The sequence below is a fragment of the Furipterus horrens genome, unplaced genomic scaffold (genome assembly GCF_987537825.1).
Source record: "Furipterus horrens unplaced genomic scaffold, mFurHor1.1.pri manual_scaffold_1, whole genome shotgun sequence".
In the NCBI taxonomy this organism is placed as follows: domain Eukaryota; kingdom Metazoa; phylum Chordata; class Mammalia; order Chiroptera; family Furipteridae; genus Furipterus; species Furipterus horrens.
This window is the reverse complement of record NW_028327171.1, coordinates 142595357-142609546: the sequence shown is the minus strand read 5'-3', so window position 1 is coordinate 142609546 and position 14190 is coordinate 142595357. Positions and strand designations below refer to the sequence as shown.

General features: G+C 38.4%; 1 pseudogene; it reads left to right on the top strand.

The window, feature by feature from the left end:
- Positions 1–6026: 6026 nt before the first annotated feature.
- Positions 6027–14190, top strand: part of LOC150021993 (large ribosomal subunit protein mL48 pseudogene) — a 53078-nt pseudogene continuing 44914 nt past the window's right edge.

Below are 14190 nucleotides of genomic sequence, written 5' to 3'. Positions count from 1 at the left end.
AACTGCATGTAAGTCCAGCAAACAAAGATATAAAGAAGAAATACTCATCCAGAAAGGTAGGAGGGGCAGAGCTGGGGCAGAAAGGACACATGTGGTGATGAAAGCAGCAGCAGCAATGGAAGGCTGGCAGAAAGTGCATCACACATTTTAAAAAGTCAGAAGGGACATCTGGGAAGCATTCTCAGCTCCTCACCGGACCTCCCAGCTCACGGTCCCAGCACCGGGGAAAATCAAGCTTCATTGCTCCTGACTGTGCAGACCAGTAGGGGTTGGGTTGGAGGCAGAAACTCCCAGTCTCAGCAGAGTCCACATGTTTAAAGGGCCCCCATGGTCCTAGAACATAGGCAAACCCACCCACTCTGGGAACGACAGCCAGGGCAGCAGCTAGAGGGGTGCTAGTCTGGTGTGGAAATACCAAGACTTTCTGCCACAAACTTTTCTCCAGTCAATAACCATAATATTTTTATAGATTAAACATTTCTAAGAATATTTTCTAATTAAACCTGTCCTTGTTTTTTGTTCTCATTTTTTTTTTTTTTTTGGTTTTTCAATTACAGTTGTCCCCTTTTCCCCCAATTTCTCTCCCCTACCCAACCCACCCCCTCTCCCGCAATCATATCCCTCCCTGTCGTCCATGTCCATGAGTCATTTATACAGGTTCTATGACTAAACCCTTCTCTTACTTATCCCCCTTTTCTTCCTCTCCCCTCCCCCCTATTGACTGCTATTCTGCTCTTTGTTCTATTTAGTTCCTTTGTTTGTGTTGTTCTTTAGTTTGCTGTATTAGGTGATATCATACGGTATTTTTCTTTCTTTGCCTGGCTTATTTCACTAAGCATAATTCTCTCTAGTTCCATCCATGTTGCTGCAAATGGCAGGAGTTCCTTCTTTCTTTCTGCTGCATAGTATTCCATTGTGTAAATGTACCACAGTTTTTTGATCCACTCATCTACAGATGGGCACTTAGGTTGTTTCCAGCACTTCTCATTTTAATATTCATTAAAATTATGCTTTAGTGTTTAATCTACAGTATTCCCACTCCAGCAGAATCACAGAGAAATCTGATTTCCACCTACTATTAAATCACCATCTGAATAATTCCTATATAAATATTTTAAAGCCATTACTGACCAATCCAAAGACATTATTAGCTATTTGAAAGAATGAAACTTATTGTGTTTCCTCCAAAGAAATTAGTACAATACAATGTAAACAGCAAGCAGTCAATAATAGTAACTTGTTGAATGATTTTATGAATGACTATATCATGTCTCTTGATTCTAGATATTGTCACAATTTAGTCTGTCTATGCTTATAATACCAACTCATGAATTTGTTGCATTCAATAGAGAGAAAATGAACAGAAAAAAATCTTGCAAATTAATTAATATTGTGTATCAAAAGGGGAAAGTTCTACTTTAATTATCACTTTATATTTTAACCATTCATATTGATTAGAGATTCTTACCGCATGATGACTTTACACCATGGGACATTTGGCAAGATTTAAGACATTTTTGAATATTACAACTTTTGGGGGTTTTTAGTGGGAAGGAAGCAGCCAAGGATACTTCTAAACATTCTACAATGCACAGCAGGTAAGTCCCTCACCTTAAATAACTGTCTGTTGCAAAATGTTAATAGTGTCAAAGTTGAGAAACCCTGATTAAACTATGGACTTAATTTTAAAGAGTTTGATTTTTTTTTTTTAATCTTATCAGTGCTTCTTTGGGTTCTAATGTTTCCCTCACCTTCCATTATTTATGTAAACAATAAACTTAAAATATTAAGTTTTTTGATATCACACAATGATACCAAAGAATCATTATTATGACATTTAGCATCAGACTTACATACTCACACTGGTAACAATTAATTTGTAGCATTCCAAATGGAAATAACATAGACATTTTCCAAAGCATCTCTAGCAGTTTGGAAAGGCATATTCCAAAGTTATCTACTAGAAGAAAAAAAAGCTGTTACATTATCATAAAGTAATATTAAAAATGGTTATTTTTCATGGGCAAATATTTTCACACAATTAAGGCTTACTAAAAGTTTTTTATATGTTGCCATATCGTGTCTGCCATATCTAAAAAAGGGTTTATCTTTGATACCTCATTTCCTACCCAAACACCAAATCCAACTAAAAAATAAGTACTATGAATTCTATTCTTTAAAATCTCTACAATATGGTTTTTCTACATAATTCCCACTATCACTGCTTTTGTTCATGCTCTCAGCACATTTTGCCAGACCAACTTATGCTCCTTCTGCTTTCAGATGCGACCTACCTCTTGACCATTGCTGCCCTAGATTCCATCACCTGTATTGTGTCCATAGTGACTTTGCTAATCACCCATGTATATCTCTCCATAGTGGTTATCATTTGCTTTTCACTACAGTTCATCATTGGATATTTTCTGACAGTTAGATTTAGACACCTGAATAAATCTAGGCACCCATGTGTTGATACATGCTGCCAGCTTTTATTTGAGTTGGCTCATGGATTAGGTGGATCTGAGCCTGAAAGTTGGTTTTTTCAGCATGAAATCTTTCCCGTAGGGTAAAGCTCAAGCTCTTTAGTTCATAGGATCCTTTATAATCAAGTTATGGTGTAATAGCCTGGTATACTCCCCCACCTTTCTCTCCCACACACTTGCCCTTTGATGCTATTATATCAGATAATGCATGTCTCCAAGAGTGACATTTTGTAATGCTTTCTCATTTTCACTCAAGCCTTGTCTATATTTTCTTTATCTTGTGAAGACCTACATCAAGGATTAATCTAAAATGTGAAATTGCTATATGACCTAACAATCCCACTCTTGAGTATATACTCCAAAGATTTGAAAACAGGAATTCAAACAAATAATGGTATGTGGAAGTTTACAGCAGTGTTATTTATAAGAGCCAAAGGATAGAAACTATGCAAATGTCCATCAATGACTAAAGGGGTAAACAAACTGGGCTACCTTTATACAATGGAATATAACTCAATATAAAAGGAATAAAATACTCATGCAAGCTACCACATGGATGAATCTCAAAAGTAACTGAAAAGAAACCAGACATGAAATGTCATATATTATATCATTTTATTTATACAAAATATCCAGAATAGGTAAACCCATAAAGACAGACAGCAGATAAGTGGTTACGAGAAGTTGGGAAGTAGAAGGGATAGAGTATCTGCTTAAAAAGTGCTAAGTTCCCTTTTGGGGTGCTAAAATTATTTAGGAACTTGGTAACTGAGACTATTGCACCACATTGTGAATTCACTAAATGCCACAGAATTGTACACTTTAAATAGTTAATTTTATGTTATATGAATTTCACCTTAATTAGAAACAAAGAGTTATTTTGTCAGCTCAACTTTCACATTGGACAGAAAGCCCTTACTGATTTTAATTTTGTTTGAAATGCCTTTCTTGGTTCCAAGAGAACCATGACTCTCTCTTTAAAGAGCCCACTCAGATTATACTATAATTCTTGATTTTCTTGTATCTTCCTCCCAACTCCAACCAAATTGTGAGTTTGCTTTTTGTGTCTTTATCTTTGTCTTCCTAAATTTTATTTGGTTGAGCTCATACACTAAAATCTAGACAAATTTCCTAACTGGAGATAACAACAATAGATCTGAGTCTGTTTTATCAATGAATGATAAAATATATTTAATTATAATTATTTTGTTTGATAATGTGATATTTTTGAAGATGTGTAGGTGTTTAAGTATATATTAATGTTGATTTTTGAGTATAGATGGTTGATATATTTGACATGGTAATTCAAAAACACAATGAATAGGTTAATACATTGCTGGAGTCCTTGTAGAGTCCTCAGAATTGAGTTGATCACTTTAGATATGTAGTCTACTGCCTAATTTTCCTTTCCCCATTGCAAGCAATTTCACATAATTGAAATTTCTGCTAAAATATCAGCCTCAGAGAGGTCTTTACCAAAAATCTTATCTGAAAGGGTCGACTCCACCATATAACATTCATATACTATTAGGACCAATTTTCCTATTTGAATTTGTATTATTTAACTGTTTAGTTGTTAAATAAAATTTGAATCTGTCACATAAACTCCCTGAAGATAAACTCTTTAAAGGTAGGACTTCAAAATATGACTCTCTAAAACACCCATTTTTAATTTCTCATTTTATGTCAGTGGGTAAAAATCTGACTTAGGAGCAGTACAGAAAATTAGCTGAACTGACAAAAACTAAAAATAAAACCAAGAAGAAATAAGTGTGTTGATCAACTTTAGTTAAGGTAGTATTTTCTCAAGGTCCTATTTTTGCCCCCCTCCTTTTTTTTGGTGGTGGGGTGTCATATCATGGGGATAAAAACAGTATTATAACATTGGTTACTGACTCTCTTAGGAGAAGATGGCAGGCAGCCAAGTAGGTGGAAGCTGAATCCACTTACCCTTGCTCTCAACTCAGATTCTCTGCTGATCTTCCAACAAATAACCTAGACAATCCCTGGCTACTGTGGCTCAGTGGATTAAGCATAGGCTTGCGAACCAAGTGTCACTGGTTCGATTCCCAGTCAGGGAACATGACTAGGTTGCACGTCAGGTCCCCAGTTGGGGACACAGATGAGAGGCAACCACACAGTGATGTTTCTCTCCCTCTCTTTCTTCTTTCCCCTCTCTCTAAAAATAAATAAACAAACAAACAAATAAATAAATAAATAAATTTAAAAATAACCTAAACAATCAATGGAATCTTAGGTGATATGAAGCTTGTATGCCAAACTTCTGAAGTTGCTTCACAATGGGTGGAAAGGAGATTTTATAAGTGCAAGGGGAAATATTCCCTCTGCCTGCAGCTGCAGAGAAACTAGTCAGAATTCGCAACCTGTTGGCTCCCTCCCCTTGCAGGGCAGGGAACCAATCCCCAGACCCAGTCTGGGAGTGATTTTGGAACGTATACAAAGTCTGGGAAATCCAGGCTACACACACACAGTGAGCAGCACATCCACAGCTTCAGCAACAAATGCCAACCAGGAGGGGGGCTCTACCTCTCTCCCAAAAGGATCAGAGGCGACCCCTAGGTAGGGCAGAGGCAGGCTGAAGCTAGCTGTGACTGTGAGAGGCTTTTGGCTTTTGGGAGAGGTAGTACATGCAAAAAACTGGATAGTGACTTGGTACTGCAGTGGGTGTGCCACAGAGAAACTTTTTAGAAGGGAAGCTAAAGTGTGCTTCCCTGTGCACAGCTGCTCTGCCAGGAAAGGGACAAGACAGAAAGCACAGTTTGCTCCCACTGAATACAGCTGTGCAAGGAGGTCAGCAAGTTGCACAGCAAAGGGATTTCTAGACCTCAGCCCAAAGCGGTGAGCAAGCTGGGGGATACACAAAACGGAGGGTTCAGTAGACTGTGTCTACTGAGAGGGTAGTGGGCTGGGAATTAGACAGGCAAGAGCTGAGCGCCTGCAATTGTAACAGAACCTCTGAGCTGCTCCGATTGAAACAGAACCCACAGGCCATTTAGTTATGGGCCAGATTGCCCGCCACCAGAATTACAACTCTCAGTACTAGAGCTTAGTGAAAAGAAAAAGAACTATTTATTTAACAGTTAAATAGATTTAGATTATTTGCGAATTTCTGCTGTTGAGTCTTATGTTCTTTAAAATACCCACAAACACATAGTTCTGCCTCCCCCTACCAAACCAGGCCAGCCTTAGAAAAGTCAGAAACACCATTTCCTCACTTCCTAGGCACAGTTCAGCTTTACCAGTAGCTGCCAATCATTCAATTCTGATTGGGGAGGTCCTTTCTGTGCCGTGGTGCCCTCCAGGTTTTAATGCAGAACCGCCTGGATTCTCAACCTCCTTGCAAACTGCCCTCTTCCTGCAAACTGCGTGGATCTGCTGTCCTTCTCAAAACCACGTGGCAAGAGCTTCTTAAAGCGGCCTGGAGAGTCGTCTCAAAACCGCATGGAGAACTCAGCCTCTTTAATCCGCATGGAGAACCTAGCTTCTCAAAACCGCATGGAGAAGGCCCCTTAACCAAGTGGCATGAAGGGAGTGCAAGAGAGAGAGCAACCTGGAGAGCCCCCTCCTCCAGACAACGTGGAGGGAGAGCGCGAAAGCAAGCAAGCAAGAGTCGGAGCTAAAATGTCCACAGCTGCTTATATATCCCTGACTGCGTCCTCTGACACAGTGGATGTTGCAACCAGTTCTGACCATTCACAAAACCCTACACAGGCTCTGTAGGGTCCTTCCATACCATCCCACAATTTAAGACTCCTCCCATTTCTTGGGCCTTGGAAGTATCAAAGCCATTCTGCATAACAAAGACACTAGCAACTAGCCCCAGGCATGCAAAGGCATCTTAAAAGCTGCTTCCTTTTCCCCGTCCCCCAGCCGCAAACTCTGGGGTTTGTTTTTTGACACCCCTGTTTCTGTAACAACATATCTTACAGCCGGGCAGAACCCCCTTCCCTGGCAGAGCTCAAACCTCTGGGAAAGGAAGGGAGTACTCAGCCCCCACCTCCTGCCGGATTGCAAGCATGCATCCAGAGCATCCAGTAGAACAGGAAGGACAGGCTCAAGAATGCCCTGCAGGGTGCATGTTCACAGGAGGAAGACAGGAAGAGAACTGCCAAAAGGGTCCATTTTGTGCTTCTCCAATGGAGACAGAATACAGTGGGTCATGGGGCTGGCCTTTTCCATGGAGGTCAGCAAGGCAGGGAGGTCAGAAATTGGTGCAGCAAGGCAGAATTAGGACCCCTCCCAGCCGCAGCTCACAGAGTTGCCATCAGCACAAAGCAGGAAAGAGCTGACCTTCTTACACAGATTGGTCCCTGTTGGGTCCAAGACCCCAGAATAGTGAGGTGGGCTCTGATCTGGTGGCAGAGAAAAGCTTCCGTGGGGCCTTGGGGAGCTTTTGAATACTTTATTGGTGTGGCATGTCCAAGAGTGCTGGCGGTACACTCTCACACCTACTCTATAGTGCCATGGGTTTATATACACTTGTTACACAAAGGTGACTTCTAGCCAAGTGGTGACATCACCTGCTGAACCAGCTACTAGAAGTAGTTACATCAGTGGTTACACAACCCCTGCTGAATCAGCTACTGGAACTCACATGCTGAATCAGCTAACCGGAAGTCACAATTCGGAAGTAGGCCCAACTTCATGTTGAAACCTGAAACCTTGGCCACATACAGTCAGGACCTTTTTCTGACAATCCCTTCCCTGAAATGGACAGCTAGTTCACCAGAAATTATACATTATTGTAAATAAGCTGGGACAGACCAAGAAGATTGCTGCAGGGGCAGGGGGTCACACCCACAATTTTCCCAGAAGAACGAACAGCGCCTCTCAGGCAGGTGAGGTGGTACATGTGGTGCTGCCAGAAGTTGGATGACCCAAACCTGGACCTTAAGCTGATAAAAAGACAGGCAGACCCAGAAGGAAAAGATAGAAGGGAAAGACCAAACTCTGCTGAAATGAATTCTACTTAATTCTTCTTCAGAATTTGTTATTTTTTTCTTTTGCATAATCTTTTAACATTTCTTCTTTTTCTTCAATTCCAACTAATTCACTACTTTTGTTTTTATTTTTTATTCTTTATATTCATATTTTTGTATTTTTATTTCAAATACATTGTACCATTCCCTTCTGTTACTCCCTTTTGCCTTCTTCCTGCCCTTTCTTATTTTTGTTTTAAATTTTATGTTCTTCCTTTCTGTGCCTTGTTCCTGTTCCTTACTCTTACTATTTCTCCTCCCTCTATCCTCTTAAGATCATCTTTCTTTTGTTTAATCAGCTCAATTTTTCCTCTTTCTTATAATATTCTTATTTTCTTACCCCCTTTATTAATTGTTGCTTGTCTGGTGTGGATATTGTGATTATTGCTGTTTTTCTTCAATTTTACTCCTATTTGTTCACTATTTTTTAAATTCAAATTTCATAGGTTACTCTTCTCCTGTCTTCCTCCATTTTGTCTTCCTCCTACTTTTCCTTATTTGAGGTTGGAATTTTATTTTTTCCCTTTCTTAGCTTGGATTCTACTACTTATTCTTATGATTTCTCCTTCCTTTATCCTCTCAAAATCATTTTACTTTACTGTAGACATCTCATATTCTCTATTCTCTTTCCACTTTCATTAATATTTGTTTACCTGTTGTCATTGGCCCTGTTCTGTTTTTTCCTTCTATTTTGTTCCTATTGGTTAACTATTTATTTTATTTTGTTTCAAAACTCATATTACACCCTTCTCTTTTTTCACTCCATTCTGCCATCACCCTTCCTTTTTTTACTTATGTTTTAAATTTTATTTTCTCTCTTTATTTGCCTTGATTCTATTTCCTACTCTTATTATTTCCCCTCCTGCTTCCCTCTCAAAATCACTCTTCTCTCCTTTAGTCATTTTGTATTCCTTTCCTATCATATAATATTCTTATTCTCTTTCCATCTTTATTAATATTTGTTGTTGACATTGCTGATGTCATATGGGGGTATATTTACTGGCAGTGGTTTGTTTTACTGGGTAGTTTTGCCTTGTTAGGCCAGCATTTGTACACAGCATACAAGATGTGGTGGGGTTGTGGCTCTCAATTAGCTAGCTGGAGCGGAATATCCACCAATGAATGAGCCATCAATAATTAAAGCCAAAATATAACAAGACAGCCCACATCAACTAAAGAAAGGGCATCCCTAGAATATCCAAATTAGAAGATCAAAGAGACTGAACCACCAGGTCCCACAAAACTTCTTCCACAGAAGTTCACCTCAGGAAGACAAGCAGTCAAAACAGAGCAATCTGAGACATAGAAACAAACCAAAAAAGAGTCACATAAAAATGGGGAGAAAAAGAAACAACCCCCATTCAAAAGGAAAGGAGGAATCCCCAGAAAAAGAGATAAATGAAATTGAGGCAAGCAATCTAACAGACAAAGTTCAAAATAATGGTTATAGGAATGCTCAAAGAACTCAGTGAAAATGACAAGGAACTTTATGGGATATACACGGAACTTAGTGGGAACTATAGCTGCATGAGGGGACATAGAAACTATGAGTAAGTACCAGGAGGAAGTGAAGAACACAATATCCAAATTGAAGGATACACTAGGATGAATTAAAAGCAGGCTAGATGAAGCAGAGGATTGTATCAGTGAGATGAACACATGGTAGGAAAAAACCCAGGTAGAGCAAGAAAACAAAGACTCACAAGGAATAATGATAGTTTAAGGGAACTTAGGACAACATGAAACATAACAACATTTGTATAATAGGATTACCAGAATGAGAAGAAAAGGACAAAAGATAGAAAACATCTCTGAAAAGTAATGACAGAAAACTTCCTTAATTTGGTGATAGAAAATATCACACAAGTTCATGATGCAGAGGGTTCCAATCAAGATGAACCCAAAGAGGCCCACTCTAAAACATATCATAATTAAAATGGCAAAATTAAAAACAAAGAGAGAATCTTAAAGGCAGCAAGGATAAAACAACTAGTAACATACAAGAAGGCTCTGATAAGCTATCAATTGATTTCTCAACAGAAACACTACCATCCAAAAGCAATTGGCAAGAAATATTGCAAGTAATAAAAAATAACCAAGACTACTCAACAATGCTCTAATTTAAGATGGAAGGTGAAATACAGAACTTCCAAGACAAAAGAAGGCTAAAAGAGTACATCTCCATCAAACCAGCACTGCAAGATACTAAAGGGACTACTTTAAGAAGAAAAAGAAATAGAGAGAAAGAGAGAGAGTGAGAGCACAGGAACAAAAAGGAAACATGGAAAATATCTATCAATAATAATCTTAAATGTAAATGAATTAAGTGCTGCAAGCAGAAGGCATAGGGTAGCTAAGTAGATAAGAAAACAATCTCTATATGTGCTTTCTACAATAGACCCACCTCCGAAAAAAAAATCTGCACAGGCTGAAAGTGAAGGGATAGAAAAAATAATTCAAGCAAATGGACGTGAAATAAAAAAATAAAAAATAAAAAAAGCTGTGGTAGCAATACTTATATCAGGCAAAATATACTTCAAAACAAAGGCCATAGGAAGAAACAAAGATTACTATATAATACATAGGGAATGATCCAACAAGAGGATATAACCCTTGTAAAGATATATGCACGCAGCACCTAAATGCATGAGGAAAATCTTGGAGAACTTTAAGAAGAAGGTCAACAGCAATGCAGTCATTGTAGGGGATTTTAACACTCCCCTGGCAACAATGGCTAGATCTTCCAAACAAAGAATCAACAAGGATATTGTCTCATTGAACAACATTCTAGATGAAATGAACTTAATTGAGATTTATAAAACACTTCATTTCAGTGAAGCAAAGTATACATTATTTTCAAATGACATAGATCATTTTTTTAAAATAGACCGCATGGTAGGACACAAAACAAGCCTCAAAAAATTCAATAAAATTGAAGCCATATTAGGCATCTCCTTGAATATCAATAGCTTGAAACTAGAAACCAAACTCAAGGAAAAACTCAAAAACATGCAAATACATGGAGACTGGATAGTATGTTATTAAATAATGGAATCAAAAAAGAAAGAAAAAATATTTCTGGAAATAAATTAAAATGAACACATGAAAACAACCCAAAACCCATGGGACATAGCAAAGGCAGTCTTGGGAAAGAAGTTCATAGCAATACAGGACTACCTAGAAAAGATAAAAAAAATATAAAATAAACAAACTAACCCTACATCTAAAAAAAGTGTAGAAACAACAACAAATGAAGCTCAGAGTGAGTAAAGGAAGGACATAATCAAGATCGGGGCAGAATTAAGTAATGTAGACTATAAAAGCAATCCAAAAAGTAATTGAATCCAGGACCTAGTTCTTTGAAAATATACACAAATTTGACAAACCTTTAACCATATTCATCAAGAAAAAAAATAGAGAGTACTCAAATAAATAAAATTTGAATGAAAGAGGAGAAGTAACAACTGATACTACAGAAATAAAAAGAATTGTAAGAAATGACTATGAACAACTATACGTCAGGAAACTAGACAACTTAGGTGAAATGGACAAATTTCTGGGAACATACAATTTCCCAAAACTGAATCAAGAAGAAGCAAAAAGCCTAAACAGTCCATTAACAACAAGTAAAATTGAAGCAGTAGCCAAAACATTCCTGGCTCACAAAAGACCTGAACTGGATGGCTTCACAGGCAAATTTTACCAAATATTCAATAAATAATATCTATCCTTCTCAAACTATTCCAAAAAATTCAAGAAGAGGGAAAAACCCCAAATTCTTTTTATAAGGCTAGTATTATCCTAATTACAAAACCAGGTAAAGACACAACAAAGAAAGAAAATTAAAATATCTCTTAAAAACATGGATGCTAAAATCCTGAACAAAATATTGGTGATTTGGATCCAGAGATAATTAAGAATCATATGCCACAATCAAGGGGGATTCATCCCTGAGATGCAAAGATGGTATAACATTTACAAATCAATAAATGTAATACATCACATAAACAAATGAAAGACAAAAATCATATGATCATATCAGTAGATGCTGAAAAGGCATTTGACAAAATCTAGCTCCCATTGATGATAAAAACATTCAGCAAAATGGGAATAGAAAGAGCATACCTCAACATAATAAAGGCCATATAGGAGAAACTTACTGCCAACATCATATACAAAGGGCAAAAAGTAAAAGTGTTTTCCTTAAGATGAGGAACAAGACAAGGGTACCCACTTTCACAACTCTTATTCAACACAATACTGGAAGTTCTAGCCACAGCAATTAGACAAGAAAAAATAAACAATAAATAAAGGGCATCTAAATTGCAAAGGAGGAAGTAAAACTATCATGATTTTGAGATGACATGATAGTGGAGAGAGAAAACCCTATAGTTTCTGCCAAAAATATACTTGACTTATTAAGTGAATTCATCAAAGCAGTGAAATAGAAAGTCAATATTCAGAAATTGATGGCATTCCTGTATACCAACAATAAATTATCAGAAAGAGAAACTAAGAAAAACATCCCACTTACTATAGCAACAAGAAAAATAAAATACTTTGAAATAACTTTACCCAAGGATGTAAAAGACCTGTACCTGCAAAACTATAGAACACTAATCAAAGAAATTGAGGAAGTTACATATAAATGGAAGCATATACCATGCACATGGATTGGAAGAATTAATATCATTAAAATGTGCATACTGAGAAACAAGATGCTGGAGGAGTAAGTGGAATCTACACTAACCTCTTTCCAGAACTAGTCTTGATTTACAACTTAATTTTGGAGAAATCATTTGAAATAACCAACCGAACACAGGCTGGAGAGAAGTCTTATAACCACGGTGAGACAGAAAAGGCCACTACATCACAACGTGACTGATAGGGAGTGCGGAGAAGCGGAAGGGCTGGCTGAGCTCACACGGTTGGCAGCTGAAGGGACTGAGAAACAGCTCAGCAGCCCGGGATTCCCCCTGAGAAGGGCAGGGTCTAACCCCCCAGCTGAGCTTCCCAGCCTACAGCAACAGAGTAAAATAGTATCCAGCTGAGAAAAGCTAAAAGCCACAGAGTTTCTTGCTAGCTGGAGAGAAACAGCTGGAGAAAAAGAGCTCTTAAGCAGATCACATACAAAAATATTTTGCCCCCACTTACCCTGGGCTCAGATGGAGGGAAGGCGGAGAGGGCTGGAGATGCTTGGGGAGAGTTTGGTGTGGTGGCTTTGGGGGGGAGAGCTGGAGGGGGAAGCCAGCTGGGTCCCAGTGCTGACCATCCCCACCCTGCAGGCATACTGTTCCCCTCCAAGTGGCATCAGCCTGAGGGGAAGGAAAAGCCCTGCCTACAGGAATTAAGCTGCCACACCCAAGGTCCTTAAGCCTGACAGCTAATCACAGATTGAATAGATTAACAACTAAAGAAGACAGACAAAGACAGTAGATCCCTGGAAGTCTCCAACAGGCTGCCTAGGCCAAGACTGGTACAGGATCTGACGCCACTAGGGGCAGATCCAAGAAGTGCAGATCATTCTAAGAAGTACCAACAAACAATAGGAGTCACAAAAAATGGGAAGACAGAGAAACAACCCCCCACTGAAAGGAAAGGTAGAATCCCCAGAAAGAGTGCTAAATGAAATAGAGGGGAACAAACTATCAGATAAGGATTTCAAAACGTGGATTATGGAGAAGCTCAATGAGCTCAGCGGAAACTACAAAGAACTCCAGAAAAACTGCAAGGAACTTACTGAGAATTACACCAGCATGAAAAAGGACATGGAAGCTATCAATAGGAGCTAGGAGGAAATGAAGAATATGGTCTCTGAATTGAAGAACACGGTAGAAGGAATTAAAAGCAGGCTAGAGGAAGCAGAAGATTGGATCAGCGAGCTGGAGGACAACTTAGACAAAAACTCCCAGAGAGTGCAACAAAATGAAAAAAAGACTGAACAAGACTGAAGAGGTTCAAAGACAGCTGCAGGATAACATGAAATGTAATAATATCCATATCATAGGAATTCCAGAAGGAGAAGAAGAAGAGCAAGGGGTAGAAAACCTCTTTGAAAAACTAATGACAGAAAACTTCCCTAACGTGAGGAGAGAAAGAGTCACACAAGTCCAGGAAGCACAGAGGGTCCCAATGAAGATGAACCCAAACAGGCCCACTTCAAGACACATCATAATTAAAATGGCAACATTCAAAGACAAAGAGAGAATCCTAAAAGCAGCAAGAGAGAAACAACTAATAACATACAAGGGAGTTCCAATAAGGCTATCAGCAGATTTCTCAGCAGAAATACTACAAGCCAGAAGGGAATGGCAAAAAAATATTCCAAGAAAAGGAAAACAAAGGCCTACAACCAAGGATACTCTACCCAGCAAGACTCTTATTTAAAATGGAAGGTGAAATAAGAAGTTTCCCAGACAAAAGAAAGCTAAAAGAATACATCTCCATCAAACCAGCATTGCAAGAGATGCTAAAGGGTCTGCTTTAAGAAGATGAAGAAACAGAGAGAGACATAGAGGAACACAAGTACAGAGGGGGAAAATGACAATGAATAAGTACTAAAAGAAAGAAGTAACTTCTACCATTTGCAACAACATGGTTGGAACTAGAGAGAATTATGCTTAGTGAAATAAGCCAGACAACAAAAGAAAAATACCTTATGCTATCACCTATTATAGGAAACTAATGAACAACACAAACAAATGAGC